This window comes from Oreochromis niloticus, unplaced genomic scaffold, assembly GCF_001858045.2.
Source record: "Oreochromis niloticus isolate F11D_XX unplaced genomic scaffold, O_niloticus_UMD_NMBU tig00008064_pilon, whole genome shotgun sequence".
Taxonomy (NCBI): domain Eukaryota; kingdom Metazoa; phylum Chordata; class Actinopteri; order Cichliformes; family Cichlidae; genus Oreochromis; species Oreochromis niloticus.
The window spans coordinates 83,800-99,285 of record NW_020328944.1 but is presented as its reverse complement, the minus strand read 5'-3'; the positions used below and the strand labels follow the sequence as shown (position 1 = coordinate 99,285).

At 41.2% G+C, this 15,486-nt stretch overlaps 1 long non-coding RNA gene across 1 annotated transcript; it reads left to right on the top strand.

Moving 5' to 3' along the window:
- Positions 1 to 4,957: 4,957 nt before the first annotated feature.
- LOC112845605 (uncharacterized) lies at positions 4,958 to 6,321 on the top strand. The gene is made up of 2 exons (XR_003218468.1): positions 4,958 to 5,416; positions 6,240 to 6,321. It is a non-coding gene; the product is annotated as an uncharacterized LOC112845605 (long non-coding RNA).
- Positions 6,322 to 15,486: the final 9,165 nt, after the last annotated feature.

Here is a 15,486-nt window from a genome sequence, read left to right as displayed (position 1 = left end):
AACCAAATCACAGATCCTTGAATTCCATCTTTTTTATTAACAGAAACTCCAACAAATTTGTGGCCAATTGATAACGTTTAGGATATGAACAGTCCAGTCCAGCAGGTGGCGGTAATGCGCCTTAAAGCTTTAACCGCCAAAAAAATCCAAAAGCAGAAGAAGAAGAAGCTGAGTTCCCGCTTTATGGCGTTTTTCTCTCAGTTTATTGTCAAGACTGATTTAAAGGTAAGCACCGAGCTAACGTTAATCTGAGTTTAGTTAATCTTGAGTTTAGCTCCTGAATGAGGCTTTCTGTTGCTCTCCTCGGTGTCTGTTCTCAAGTTTTTTTGAACCAGTTGAAAAAAAATCTGACTAAATTGACTCAAGCTGCTTTAAACTAATTCACAGAAAGATATCAGCAAAAGATTATGAAACACAGAGAAGAAAATAATTTTATTACAAGAAAGCTTTTAAATGAGCTCATTGTAATCAGAGTTTCTGTTATTTTATTAGTCTGTTATTAAGTGCTACTTAGCATCTCTGTGGCACCTGCACAGTTTATGAATGCAGCCTGCTAACCAAGCTAGCTAGCGCCACCCTTCATCCATATAAGGTCACTTCCGGCTCCAAAAGACCCAACATGTTGGCGTTAACACTAGGTTTACTAAACCTGCGCAAATTTGCGTAACTTCCCTAAACCCAACACCCCCTAGAATTACTGGGTTTTTTATTTTCTGGTGCAAGTCCCGAGGTGTTAAGCACCCCTGCTGAGATTTTCACAGGTCGTCAGCTCGTTTCTCCTCCAGCTTTTCTTGTGCAAACCACCCATTATCCTTGAGGCCTGGCACATTTGCATTTGCTCACTCAGAGTTGCTCAGATCCAAGTCAGGCCAAACCTCTGTGTTACAACTTTCAGAAATGCCTGCCGTACCTATACAAAATATCCCATTGACTGACCTGCAAATATGAAAGACACACATTCACACCTTCCTTGACTCTCAGCACAGATCTTCCATTGTTCCATTGTGACTGTGTATGTGAGGAAGTGGCATTGCTTGACTACAGCACAGTGCTGTGCATAAAAGCAGACCGACCCAGGCGGGAGAATCATTTCTTGTTCGCATTTCTGAGAACGCACATCAGGATGGCCTCCGTATCACTGCCACACAGGAAGAACCTCTCCGCGCAACAGGCTTTGGCCTTGCTTGAGGAAATGGACGAAGCAGATTCTGATGGAGGAGAGGTTTCATTTGTCCAGCAGGCCACTGATACCTCATCAGAAGAATCTGAAAAGGAGACGGAACAAGAACCCAACATGCCTCCACGGAAGAGGCCCCGTGGTACTGGGAAGCCCAGCCAGAGCCACACGGCAAAAGACGACACTGTGTGGGTTGAGGAGGACATTGGAATGCCCAGTGCAGTAGCAAATTGTTCGTGCTTCACTGCGCAAGCTGGACCCACAGAGTCTGCTAAGGTTTGTCACTGCCATAGCAGATATGATATTTATATAAACCCATTTAGAGTGAGGTTCATGTAAATTTACCATTCTCTATTTGTTTATCTTCCGACAGCATAAGATTACAAGTGTGCTCCAAAGCTTCCTTTGCCTGTTAGACGTGGGAATGCTGCAGACCATCAGAGAGTGCACGGTACATCAAGCCCGCAGAACCGAGCCGCACTGGAATTTGTCAGTTCATGAACTGATGGCATTCATTTCAATCCTGTTTGTAAGAGCAATCATGTGTCCTGTTGGTGCCATTGTGGATTGCTTGTCAGAAAGATTTCTGGTACCAGTAATCAAAGAGACAATGCCCCAAGATAGATTCATTTCAATTATGCAACACCTTCGATTTGATGACAGGGACACGCGGGCAGAACGGGTGAAAACAGACAAATTTGCGGCGATCTCCGACATCTGGACACGCTTCAACGAGAACTGTGCTAAGAGTTTCACTCCAGGAGAACACATGACCATAGATGAACAGCTGTTCCCTACCAAGGTTCGTTGTCCATTCACACAGTATATTGCAACCAAGCAGCACAAGGAAATATTAGCACAGAGGCAGGCTGCTGAAGCTGCTGCAGCTGCTGTGCCAGGGACTGTAAAGACAACGCAGTGCCAGGTGCAAGAGAGCTGCAACAGGAATCGCAGCAGGTTTACCTGTGCAACATGTCAGAAATTCACCTGCGCCAAATGCAGGGATGATGGACACTGGGTCTGCAAACGCTGTAAAGTTTGAAACACTTTGAAATAAAACAGACTTGTGTACCCATATATCGTGAATGTTTCTCTTTTGTATGTAGGTTGTAACACAGAGGTTTGGCCTGCCTTGGATCTGAGTAAACAAATGCCAATGTTGCACAAACACACACACACACACAGCAAATCTGCATTTATTTGTCCCACAAGTGGAAAATCTGCATTGTCATTGCAAAAAAGTGGACAGTGCAAGACAAAAGCAGCTAAATAAAAACTGTACAAAGAGCACGGTATAGAAAGTGCACTATACAAACAATCTGGAAACATAAATATGGACACGTGTATTCAAAAATATTGGTGTGTATACACACACACACACACATATATATATCTATCTATCTATCTATCTATCTATCTATCTATCTATCTGTGTGTGTGTGTGCATGTATGTATGTATGTATATATATATATATATGTATGTGTGTATGTATATGTGTATGTATATATACACACACACACTATATATATACATATATATATATATATATATATATACATGTGTGTGTGTGTGTGTGTGTGTGTATAACTAGACTTTATGCATATTATATACGGTGTGGCTATATAAATATATGTACAACTCTGTGTATATATATTTATGGACAGGCATGCAATGTAGTGACAAGGATTGACAAGAACTAATATTGCATATGAGAAGAGAAATATTGCACATAGAAACTACCATGGTGTATTGTACGCTGCAGGTAAGGAAGGAAAGTAGCCTTGCAGGGAAGGAAAGACCTGAATCTCTCATGTTTGGGGGTTGGGGGAGGGTGTGTTTGCACAACAAAAGCAGGAGAACAATGGCGCTGAAGACCTGTGAAAATCTCAGCGGGGTGTCAAGAGGTGTTAGGGTCGGGGGAATTTACGCAAATTTGCGCAGGGCTAGTAAATCTAGTAGTAGGGACTTGCACCAGGGGAAAAAAGGCTCAGTAATTCTAGCGTCACCCTTCATCCATATAAGGTCACTTCCGGCTCCAAAAATCCCAACATGTTGGCGTTAAAAGTGCTATAATGAAATACATTTATGAGAAAGGTAAAAATAAATGTATTCCAGGCTGAAACACAGCTGGCTCTATCAGCTCAGTTGTTCTATTGCAAGTTGTTTCGGCCCACAGGGCATGTGATTGTAAAAACTGGCCTCACTCTGAGAGGCCTGTTATTAGAATCATTTCAAAGATGATTTGATATATTCTGATCTGTGTTCTAATTTTATCACGTTTAAAAGTACTGCTAATTTTTAAAAGAATAGTCTTTTATTGTCATTGCACATATTCAACTAAATTGTGGGTGCTCAATTGTGTTTTCCACACAATTTCTATTGTGTGGAAAACAATAGAAATAGTGAGTAAGCAAGAATAAATAACATATAAGAGGAGTATATTCGGTGCAGTGTGGAGCCTAACAAAGTTCTGTTTTGTGTCCCAGCTGATCAGCAGGAGAAGAAGAGTCTGACGGAGCAGCAGAGGAAATTTCAGCTACTTGGACTCAGCTCAGCCACTGTGGAGAAAACAATGAGCTCAACACAGAAGGTGACAGATACTAGTGTTAAGAAATACTCCATTAAAAGCTGAAGTACTGATATATGTTTTATGCTAAACTACACGGAACCTTGTGCTATATTAATGTAATGTAAAAGTAAGGTATACAGTGCCTACATGACTTTGCCTCTAAACATCAAAATGAGCAGGGAAGATGTTAAAGTGGGATTCAACCCTAAAATCAGCTGTAGTGGCTCAGTGTGGGGAAGAGAATCACAGCTCACAATAATTTCTATTGAGAGCTCCAGTAGATTTTTTTAATGTACAGGCTGTGATCAGCTGACCTGCTGCTCTCTGTGAATTCAACCAGATGTCAGCAGATGTTTCATGAGTTGTCCTGGCTGATTTCCATTCTCTACACTGACAGTACACTGTCTTTATATTAGACACTAAACTGTTGGTATGAAGGTGGAGCTCAGTGAATGAATGTCAGCATCATGAGCTTAAGTTTAAGTTAATTTCTGCTACACTTGATGTAACCTAACTCTGACATGAGCACCACGGTCTCTGTGCACCAGTCACATACTGTTCTTTACTTTAAATCCATCACAGTACAGTAAACTTACCTGCTTGTCCTGCACTAACCTGCAGAGGATTTTACTGCAGGCTTTAAATCAAAAATTTTTTTATTTTTTTATGTACTGAACCAAGCTAGTAACTGTTACATTTGATTTATTATCGTTGAATAAATTAGACAATTATAGAAATATAAAATAGGAAACAGCAACAGGAAATATAAAAAAGTGCAGACCTGGTAAACATTTATTACTATTCTGAGTTTGTTAGCTTTAATATTTGTGTACAAGCAGGAGGGATGGGCATGATTTTAGAGTGTTTGAACAATGATTAATTATCTTTAACACCAGGTTGGATGTAATGTGTGACTTCTACCAGTAGGTGGGGATAAGAGACCTTTAAGGTGTTTGGTGCCACACTCCACCTTCAGGTTTAAAACTAGTGTTAATGGAGGGAGTTTGAAGCTTCAGTTTGTTCAATGAATGCATTTCACTCACTGCCTCTGTTTGTATCTCTGTCACTGCAGGACAAACATGGACCGAGAAGTCAGCGCTCTCAGGAGGCCGACAAACCTCACAGAAGAAAGAGAGAGAAAAAAAACACCTGTGACGAGTGTGGGAAGGATTTTACTTTGAAGTCTAAACTAAAACAACATCAGCTCATCCACACTGGAGAGAGACCGTTCAGCTGTGACTTGTGTGGAAAGTCGTTTTCCAGGAAGAAAGCCCTAAAAAGACACCAAATCCTCCACAGTGGAGTTAAAGCTTACAGCTGTGATCAGTGTGGTAAAGCTTTTACTCGAAGTAGCCACTTACAGAGACATCTAGTTACCCACTCTGGAATTAAGGCATACAGCTGTGACATCTGTGGAAAATCTTTCAGCCGGCTATGGAGCCGAAATAGACACCTACGCATTCACTCCGGAGACAATGTGTACTGGTGTGATCAGTGTGGCAAATACTTTACAACAGACGCACATTTACAAAGCCACATGTTTACCCACACTGAGGAGAGACCTTATCAATGCGACCTGTGTGAGAAGACTTTTAAAGCTCCGAGTCACCTGAGACGACACCAACAGATCCACACCAGAAAGAGACTCTACAAGTGCAGTTACTGTGAGGTATGTATTTTCATTTTTATCTTGTAAGTTCAGTCTGACTGTTTGGAACAAGTCTGCTCATTAAATTGTGTTAGCATGTTAGCACTTCTACTGCACCGAAGAGTAGCTCTGAGCCATTATTCAGATTTTCATTTCAGTTATGATTTTTGTTTACACGATCATGAAAAACTAAAAATGCCGAAAATTGATATGTTACTGTTATTTAATCTTCAGGCAGCTTCGTGGTATATCATGGTGTTGTTATTTCTGCATAAATGGCCTTTGGTTTACAGCGGCTCATTCCTCTGTCAGGTGTAAATGGAATAAAATAAAACATAAATTAAGTACAGAACCAAACCATTCAGTAATCTTCTCTTATGGTTAACAAAGTTGGTTAATGGTATTGTAGTATTGTAGCTGTAGAATCAGTGCTTCTTAATAGTTTTAGTACTTTTAAACATTAGTGTTAAAATACCCAGTTATAATTACAGTGTCATTGGGGGTAATAGTGTTTTTCAGCTGAGTGTTATAACTGCACAATTACAGTGTTATTAATGCAGTGTTAAATTAGTATTATTGCAGTGTTATAGTAGTTTAGCACGGGTACCCTAAAAACAGTAGCGTGGTCGTACTTAAGTGTAAGTCAGATGTTACTGTAATATTAAATAAGTATTACTGTAGTATTATGGTGGTAGTATTGTACTTATTGTAGCCCAGTAAACTGAGTGTTAATCGAAACAGTAAAATGTAATTGGACGTCTGCAGAGATGCTCTTTATTTCAGGCGATGTTCAGGATAAAAGTGTTGAAGGACTGACTTACACTGTCTTTGTGTCTTTGTTTAGAAGCAGAGCGACACAGATGGATCCACTTCTCAACCCTGTCATCGCTGTGGTGGTGGGAAAGACTTCCGTTGTGACATCTGTGAAAAAACTTTCAGTCAGCAAGCCGGCCTAAAAATACATCAACGTAAACACACTGGAGACAAACTGAAATACTGCAAAGAATGTGGGAGAAGCTTCCCCACATCACGTGACTTAAAACGACATGAACTCTTTCACAGTGGGGTCAAAAAGCACCACTGTGATCAGTGTGGGTCATCCTTCACCACTGCAAGTGACCTTAAAACACACAAACGAGTCCACACAGGAGAGAAACCATACAAGTGCAGACACTGTGACAAAAGCTTCTCATGTTCAAGTAGTCGTAACAATCATGAACGTACACACATGGAAGGAAACTACAGCTGTGAGCAGTGTGACAAGAGCTTCAGTAATCTCAGTTCATACTCCGCACACAAACGATCCCACGTTACTAATAAACTGTTTCACTGTTACCAATGTGTTAAAACATTCACTTCATTATCTGCTCTGTGCAAACATCAGCATGATCACGCAGGGCTGAAATCGTTCCCATCACAGGATGACAGCGAATCTGAAGAGAGAGAAACATCCTCTTCTGGTTTCAGAGTCCAACTTAAAACCCTGGAGATCAGGCTCCACAGAGTTCAGATCGGGTCTCCTTAAAGTTCAAATGAGGCTATGAATCAAACTGTTCCTGTAGTTCCATTTTAATCTTTATAAATTGTTCTTCTGTAGTGTTTGTGTTCAGTGGTTACCTTGTTTTTTTTCTTTTCAGTGGTTGGATGAAAAATCAGTTTCCTGTTGTTCAAGTTTTTATTGAATGTATTTTATTAAAGTTCTTGAAGTTCTTTTGAGTTCTTTTTGTTTAAGTTCTTAAATAAAGTTAAAAAAATGTTAAATAAAGAATTGGTTTAACGACAAAGATTTTGAGCCATGATGTCATTTCCTGTATTTCAGAGTAAAGACTGAAGTGACAAATGGAAACATGTCTACAGTCATGGAATAAACACCGATGGGTCACATGTAGGAAGTACTATTGCTGACCTGATTTCTTTGTTTACAAAGAAAGAAAGGAACTGATTACATGTGTCAGCAGAGGCTTTCAGGGTTGTTTAGAGTAGAGCTGATAGTCTTAAAGAGAACACGGGGATTATGACAATTTAACACAATGATCTGAGAAAAATATCTGTTTCTCTCATTTTCACTGTATTCTGATCAAATTTCCAACATTCTTTTAATTCTTTTAAAGAAACCTGCAATTTGTCTTTCTTCCACTTTCACTCTGCTCTCCTACACTGACGCCTGACTGCTCAGGTGGATTCATTTAACCAGGGCTGTGGAATACGTTTTGGGCGCCTGGTTTTTAATGTGTTCACAGTGTTTAGGGTCTGAGTACAGGTTTCCTGGAACTGAAAAACCAGCTCATCTGGAGTGGGCCCAATAAGTAATGTCAGGGTCGGTAAAGATTTTCTTTATAAAAGTGGAGGAGAAGAGAGCAGCGGCGGGGTGGAGCGCGAGCTTTAAACTCATGCACAAGAGAAACAGGTTTGTGAGGAGAGAACACTGAATCCCCAATTTCCAAATTAAAAACAGATAAACCATATGATAACACCAGGACAAGAGTGTGCTCCTGCTGGTGTGTAGGGCCTTCTACAGACTGTACAAGGTCAAAACACTGAATAAGATTTAAAAACTCCTGAGCAAGCAGTCCATCAGGGCAACAGACATGAATATTAAAATCACCAACTATTATAATCTGATCCTGTTTAGGCACAATTTCAGCCAAAAAACATGAAAAGTCATTTAAAACATCTTTGTTAAACTTAGGCGCCGATAGATTACTGCACACACAACCGGTTGAGAGCGTCCCAGTTCAAATATGAGAAGCTCAAAGCTGGAGGGGAAACCAGTACATGGAGTTGTTTGTAGTGAAAGTTTTTTCTTAAAAACAGTCAGTATTCCTCCTCCTCTACCTGATCTCCTTGGAGGATTAAGAAATGAGCAGTCAGAGGGTAACAGTTCAGAAATAATGCTAGGCTCACCAACTCTCATCTGTGTCTCAGTCACAAACAGGAGATCCAATCCACTGGAAGAAAGAAAATCATTTATAAAACCACACATTTATCAGAGCCATCCTTGTTAGAGCTGGAGCCTGGGTAGAAGTTGTCTGTGTAGCTCACGTTAATGCGTACAAATTCAAAAAGTTTATTCCACGATCCCCAAGATGCAAAAAACAGTGGCGAGCCGGGTTATGGACACTTCAGCCCACAACAGGAACCAGACAGGAGAAAACAGGATCCAGGAGACGCCTTGGGATGTGACGGAACGGACCATAACCATCTGGAGCGGCCATTGAAGAAAAGTTAAGGCAGCTTTAAGCTTCATGTTTGTGTTTATGCCTGTGTCTTTCAGAGGAGGCTGGAGGCACTGAAAGGCTTTTCTAACAGTTCCTGTTGAATCAAAGAAGAACCATAAAGGTTGCTGGAGTGCTTGACGGCCTTACCCCCGAGAAGCCTTCCTGTTAAAGGAGGAACCAGTTAGAAGCTATTTTCAAATTAGCTGAGCTGATTTACAACATGCTGTAGGCATCACAGGTATTGCGCTGCAGTGGTTTGTATCATATCTATCTAATAGACTCCAATTTGTTCATGTAAATGGAGAGTCATCTTCACACACTAAGGTCAACTATGGTGTTCCACAGGCTTCAGTGCTAGGACCAATTCTGTTTACATTATACATGCTTCCCTTAGGCCAGGGGTGTCCAAACTTTTTGCAAAGAGGGCCAAATTTTATAAAGTGAAGATGCCCGGGGGCCAATGGTTCCTTTTGACATTTTTTTCCATAACAAAGTTACATGAAAATATAATGAAGAACAATTTTAATAGTCACAATTACCTTTATTTTTAAAATGGAAATGTACCTAAATAAAAGACACTCAGGCAAGCATTTACAACTCTAAAGACACAATTCTGCCTTTCATTTATATCTGAAGAGTCAGACAACATTGAACAAACTGTATAGAATACCCTAAATTTCCATGAGTTTGCAATATCTTTGCCTAATGAACATTTTAAACAGGAGTTATAAGTAATGAAAAGTGTTCTGTTTTCAATAAAGTTTTTTTTAATTTTTTTTTACAAAAAGTGAATTTTGCCCTTGACATTTACAAGATCTTTCAGGAAGCCAAAGTTTTTCACATCTACAGGAAGATTGCACAACTGGAAGTTCACTTGCCACAAGAAATAAACACATTTGTAAATATACACAATATGTACACAACACACTCAACTATGAATTAAGAGCATAACATTAACAGTTAAAACCAAATCATAAGAGTTTAACAAAATACGCATCCTTTTGTGGATTGCATTAGTGTGCTTTATGCTTTTTACTGTTCAGGAACACATGACTAATGGAGGGATGTCACTCCTGGAGGGCTGCTCTTCATTTGATTCAACTGTGCTAAACCAGAAAGAACTAAAACATGCATAGCAGCTCTCCAGTACAGAATTTGGACATCCCTGGACTAATGAGATGGGTGATACTGAGATCTAGATTTTAGTAAACCAATCAGGTCTGGTTTGAGGCCAGTGGTTGAGATGCGTAAAATATCACGCAAGTGGGAGTCACTCATCCTTGATCTCAATCGGTTCTTGTTTAAGTTCATGACAGAGAACGTTTGCTCACACAAATATGTGGAACCAAATAAGCTCAGCATTTTCTTAGCAAGTGACCGCACTTCAGGAAACCTGTCTTTGTCTAGCTGCTGATAAAAGTCAACAACAGAACACTGCCGGTGTTTTCCGCGGCACTCATCGTCACACTGCAGCTCAATGAGCTCCAGCTGAAGCTGCGGAGGAGCATCATCAGGGTCCGCGGAGAAGGGAGATGAGAAAAGCAACATGTCTTTTTCAATAGCTGCAAAGTCCTGAAAGCGTTTGTTAAATTCCCCAGAAAGAGACGCGATAGCTGTTGCGTAACTCTTCATTTGGACATTAATGTCCACTGGGAAACTGTCAATAACCTCTTTCAAAGCTGGGAAGTGTGCGGTACAGGGCTCTGTTAGAGACAAGTGTCTTTGGAAAAGTTGCAGTTTGGCTCCAAAGGCCTTGATGTGAGCGTATAGTTGGCTCACCACTGTGTCTTTTCCTTGAAGATTAACATTCAGCGCATTCAGATGCTTCGTAATGTCAACCAAAAAAGCCAGATTTGCCAGCCATACAGGATCAGACGGTTCTTCCATTGGTTGTCCCTTCTCATCTAAAAACTGTCTGATTTCCTCTCTCAGAGAGAAAAATCGCTGTAGTGCAGACCCCCGACTTAGCCACCTCACATCATTGTAATAAATTACGTCCCCATATTCAGCCTGGATGTCATGCAGAAACTGCTGAAACTGTCGGTGGTACAGAGCTTTAGAGCGAATACAGTTGATTGTCTTTGCTACTGGTTTCATAACATCATCAAATTTGAGATGTTTGGCACAGAGAGCCTGCTGATGAATGATACAGTGAAGTTTAACAGCGTTACCTGCTTCTTCGCTGACTTTATTTCAGATCAGTGTGGACAATCCGCTTCGCTCACCAGCCATGGCAGGTGCACCATCAGTAATGATCCCAGAAACTTTACTCCATGGTAGCTTCATATCATCAACAGCTTCACAAACAGAAATGAATAAATCCATTCCTCTGGTTTGACCCTTAAGGCTTTTGAGCTCCAGCAGCTCTTCTGTCACGTTCATCTTGTTGTCGACTCCTCGTAAAAAAAATCAGCAGTTGCGCGGTGTCAGATGCATCGGTGCTTTCATCACAGGCTAATGAGAAATAATCAAAATCCACTCCTCTGTCCCCCAGCTGTCTGTGAATGTCTGACGATATATCCTCAACTCTTCATGCCACAGTGTTGCGTGCCAATTTTCCACAACAGCGCTCACTCCCTGTTAGCTTGTTATATGTTGCAGCATGTTTAGTCTCCTAGTGTCTCCTAATGTTAAAATCCTTAAACAGGGCAACAGTCTCTTTACAAATCAGGCACACAATTGCAAAAACACAATTGCCTTGAATTTCAGTAAAAAAAAAATACTGCAATTCCCACTGCTCCTAAAAGCGGTGGCCCTCACTGTCAACCTTTCTCTTTTTTTGTACAGTCGCCATGGCAGAAATGAGTAGAGAAAGGCGGGCTCGCAGCACAGGTGCAGGTAGCAGAGAAAAATGTGCTGCCACCATGTGGTGAAAAAAGGGATTACACTTTTTTTCAAGATTTATTTATTCAGACTTGGAAAGTGAGCCATAAATAATACATAATTAGAATGAAGCTGCGGGCCACGTGAAATCTGACGGCCCGCGGGCCGGACTTTGGACATGCCTGCCTTAGGCAGTATCATTAGAAGACATAGCATACATTTTCATTGCTATGCAGATGACACTCAGCTCTATCTATCCATGAAGCCAGGTAACACACACCAATTAGTTAAACTGCAGGAATGTCTTAAAGACATAAAGACCTGGATGGCCGCTAACTTTCTGCCTCTTAATTCAGATAAAACTGAGGTTATTGTACTCGGCCCTGAAAATCTTAGAAATATGCATCTAACCAGATTCTTACTCTGGATGGCATTACCTTGGCCTCCAGTAACACTGCGAGGAACCTTGGAGTCATTTTTGACCAAGACATGTCCTTCAATGCACATATTAAACAAATATGTAAGACTGCTTTCTTCCATTTGCACAACATCTCTAAAATTAGAAATATCCTGTCTCGGAGTGATGCTGAAAAACTAGTTCATGCATTTTTTACTTCCAGGCTGGACTACTGTAATTCATTATTATCAGAATGTCCTAAAAACTCCATGAAAAGCCTTCAGTTAATCCAAAATGCTGCAGCAAGAGTCCTGACAGGGACTAGAAAGAGAGAGCATATTTCTCCTGTTTTGGCTTCCCTTCATTGGCTTCCTGTTAAATCCAGAATTGAATTCAAAATCCTGCTCCTCATATACAAGGTCTTAAATAATCAGGCCCCATCTTTTCTTAATGACCTTGTAGTACCATATCACCCTATTAGAGCACTTCGCTCTCGCTCTGCAGGCCTACTTGCTGTCCCTAGAGTATTTAAAAGTAGAATGGGAGGCAGAGCCTTCAGTTTTCAGGCCCCTCTTCTGTGGAACCAGCTTCCAGTTTGGATTCGGGAGACAGACACTATCTCTACTTTTAAGATTAGGCTTAAAACTTTCCTTTTTGCTAAAGCATATAGTTAGGGCTGGACCAGGTGACCCTGAATTGAATTTAAATTTAATGTGTCATTATAGCTGAACTTTGACAAATGTCCCTGCATTGTACAGTAACAAAGGCTGTCGCAGAGCGTGGTATCTTTAACATGTTTAATGGTTTTATTCTGTGACACTTTGTGAAAAGATTTTGTTTATTATTCACCCTGATATGCTTTGCTTGTGATTGTGTAAACTCTGAATGACGATTCACTCTGATAAACATGAAGCCTTGCCTATGCTTATCAAATGCCTGTGAAGACAAGTTCCTGTGTAAAGAGGAACGGAAAGTGCCACTTAAGCAGACGTTTAGTATAGTACAGACAGAATGTTTAGTAAGATATGCATTTGTCAGTTAAGCAATCTATATTCTGAGAACAGGCGGAGACTGCCTCCGTCTGCTGTGTAACCTACATGCCTATATAACCTGCAATAAAGAAGTGTACTGTGTGACTCTCTCTCGAGACGATTCACCCATGTACATGTGATTGATTATATTGTCTCACTGTGTCTCTGTTTTACTTGGCAGCCTTCTGTTTGGGATTTTCCCTTAACACACTTCCTTTCAACAGAGCTCCTGTTTGCTGGTCAGGTGACCGTACATCAAACTGAGCCCTACAGCAGCGTCACCATAAGCTCTGCTAAGCTCATGATGGCTGCTGAACACACCTGCAGCATCCAGCTAAAACCCAGTAGAGATTGAGCTCATCCGAACACAAATCCAGTTTTTAATCAATAACATATGAAGAAAATTATGTGAATGACTTTTAATTAACATGAGCCTTATTTTATAAAACAAAACAAAACAATGTTTCATGTTTTAATGCTTGGAAATTCTGTATTTTTAAGGATATTTTTAAAACTGTTATCGGGCTCATGTGGTTCAGATTTATTGCTTATATGATGATATTTTCAGGTGTTTAGACAGAGAGTGTTGAGGTTTGGACTGAGTGGTGTTATTAGACCTTTTTTTTTTAATCTTCTCTGTGAATTTTTATCCTTTTTAATATTTTTAACTCCACTTTTATACAATTTGTATCTGCTGTGTTAAATTTTAGCTCTTTAAACACTTATATAAAATGTTACTTATTCTTTGCATCTCAAAGGATTGGACTTCTCTTCCTTGTCATTCGATGACTGAGCCACTGAGAAAATAAGTAGTCCACAGATCAGTCTCTCTCTTTCCGATTCTGCATATCCTGTAGAAACATGCTGCATATAGAAATGACTGAAATGTGAAATGTTACAGAGGCTTTATCTCTTGCCTGTGACGGAACCAGATGGTGCCTCGCTGGCAGAAAAACTCCTCTGTGACCTCATGGCTCAATAACGATATAAGTGCTTGCTTGTCAAATACCTCGATGTGGCCAAGATGATAAGTGTACAGGACAGCGCACACAGTGTGCCTGGTGTGATGCTACACGTCCTGTGTTTGTGTCCTACAGCAGCAGGATTGAAACTTGCAGTTGGGATGCATTTTCTTCTTTACAGCTGAAAACGCTGTGATGTGAAAGACTGCTGCTCACCTCAGCTGTCAGAGGGCACACGGGGAAGACTGACGATGATAAGTGGAGGACTAGATATGGTGGATGGATTATCTCATTAGGTAGTCATGAATGTGTTGTTTACATTGAACCTGAAGTGACCTTGTAGCGTTTTCACTTCCTTTCTTGTCACTGAGTTCACTAATTTAGCCTGAAATCACCAATCAGTTAAAAAGATTAAATATATAACGTGCTGCACATAGATGAGGTCACAGTCTACCTGATTTAAAAGCAGAAGCTGGCCTGCTCACACCTGGCCCTAACAACACCACCATCCGTGCATCACCCTTGTGACAGTCTAATGAACCTAACATGTGAGTGACACATAACACACATTCACACTGGCTGCATATATCAGCCTGGAGGGCAGAGCAGAACTCTGTATGAATCAGACGCGCTCACATATTCAGGCTTTCCAGAGGCGTTTACCATCAGAAGAAGCAGAACACCGAATCATCAGCACCCCGCAGAAGAGCACAGCCAGCAACAAATCTAACAATAAAGACGTGCTGGAGCCAAAAGGTGCAGATAGCGAGTTTTAAAAGATAACGCACAAGACCAAAGGGGGAGAGGGTAAAAACCCACTGCCTCCTGAGATAAAGATCAGCAAGTCAAACTGGTAGCAGACGACACGAAACGCTCTCTGGAGGAGGCGGCGACTGTGGAGCAGGCCGACGGAGAGGCGGATCGGCAGACAGGAAGCTCCCGGGGTCCCACAACAAGATGTTGCGCGTCAGACTGGAGCAGGATATCCCCATGTTGGTGACACTGCCCATCGAGGTACAGCCCAACTTGGCAAACCAACCCTTCCCTTTCTTGGACACCACACTGGCTGATCTGGGCTTCCAAGACTGAGTCTCACTCTGTGTGGGGACATTTTTTGGTTTTTGTTTGTTTTTTTAAGAACCAATCGTGTGTATATATTCAGGTCAGAGGTGAAGGAGAGGGTGGTTTGGGTTGACACCAAGAAGACCCAGGTGAAGAACAAAGCAGAGAAGCTGGAGGAGAAAGAGATCACCATCCTAGAGGTATGGCGGAGAGATCCAACTGCAGGGATGTGGTCAGATGGCAGTCTGTGGAAATCAGGTGACAGTGAGAGCAACTTGATTTTCCGATTTTGTCCTTCAGATACGAGTGAAAGCCCAGAAGCCAGGAGACAAACAGCTCCAGGAGGTCCTGTACAGCACCGAGGTCCACACTGACCGCTCCTTCTGCTGTACTGGAATGGATATCCTGCCCCGGAAACAGACGTGTGCAGGTCTGGAAGCAGTTTAAACCCCATACTTTTTTGATCTGTGAGGCTCTTAATGTCACGTCTGCTGCCATTAAAGTCAGCTCAGGGTTTCTTGATTCTGATTTTTCTTTGCTGTGTCACTGTTAGCTCTGCATTGCCATGCTCTCCATAAAACCCACTCTCCCTGCAGTG